A 1,123-nucleotide genomic window follows, 5' to 3' on the forward strand; every position below is an offset into this window, starting at 1 on the left:
AAGGCCTGTGAGCTGGCAGCAGCATAAGGAAGGAAGGGGAATCCGAGGCGGGCAGAGGTGGAAGGCATAGGGCCTGAAGGCGCTCCGGGCATCCGCCGGCAAGGACTCCCTCCTGGGGAGATCCGGTGGACCCTCTGAACCACACCTGGCTTCTGGGAGACCAAGACCAGGTCCAGGATTTGGCCAGGAGATTGCTTCTGATTCCTGTGTGACCTTGGGCAAGTCCCTGACCCTCTCTGGGCCTATTTCCTTCCCTCTAACCCCAGAATAGACTGGGACCCATTAGACTCTCTGCCCTGTCAGACTGGGTCTGCCTCCAGCTTTTGTAAGTCCACTTGCCTGGCCTGCCTCAGGACATTTTTCTTGGGAACTACTGTTAGTCCCCGAAAGGCTAAAGTGGCTGGACAAAAAAAGTACGAGAATTTGCAGTGTGTTCTGGATAACCGACCACCAAATTGACCCACCTCCCAGATGTCTCGGGCTCCTTTCAGACCCTCAGGAAGCGACCTGACAAAGGACGGGGCTTTTTCTTCCCCAACACTGAGTCTCCCAACTCCCCCAGCCACACATCTCAGTCCTTCAGGCCCAGGTCGAAATTCTGAGCTCCCAGGGGAGAGCTTATGAAACTGTGGGCAGCAGCAAAATTAGAAGATCCTAAGGGGAGAGTGGCCTCTTTGGTTGCTTGGATGGAATATTCCCTGTAGAAAGATTTGGAATCTCTACATTCATTTTCTTCCCTCTGAGGTTTCAGGCAAATTGAACCCTTAAGATCTTATCTTAAGGGAAGGAAAATAGGAGTTTAGGTCTGAGAAGGCTCCTTTGGTTCAGAAGCAAATATTTTTAAAGTGGGGGAAGGGATTCTGAAATGAGTTTCAAATACAGCTCCGCGTCAGGGGTGTGTGGAGTGAACGTTGGAGGCACTGGCATCAGTATCTGGGGCTCTGAGCTGGTAAGGAAGCCTCCAGAAAGTGGAGTTCAGAGCCTGGAGGTTTAATTTGCCTGGAGGTTGACTCTGTGTGTATGTGAATGCCTCCTCCCCAGACAAATTCTGGTGACGAGCATGGGCATCGCAGAGGTCACAGGGAAGTCAGGGCTTCTAGTCGCAGCCTGGGTAACAGGTGCA

General features: G+C 52.4%; 1 protein-coding gene across 1 annotated transcript in view; it reads left to right on the top strand.

Moving 5' to 3' along the window:
* Nucleotides 1-1,123, top strand: part of TBX2 (T-box 2) — an 11,904-nt gene that overhangs the window by 8,595 nt on the left and 2,186 nt on the right. The window lies entirely within an intron of this gene.

Source organism: Bison bison, unplaced genomic scaffold (assembly GCF_000754665.1).
Source record: "Bison bison bison isolate TAMUID 2011002044 unplaced genomic scaffold, Bison_UMD1.0 scf7180017864472, whole genome shotgun sequence".
In the NCBI taxonomy this organism is placed as follows: domain Eukaryota; kingdom Metazoa; phylum Chordata; class Mammalia; order Artiodactyla; family Bovidae; genus Bison; species Bison bison.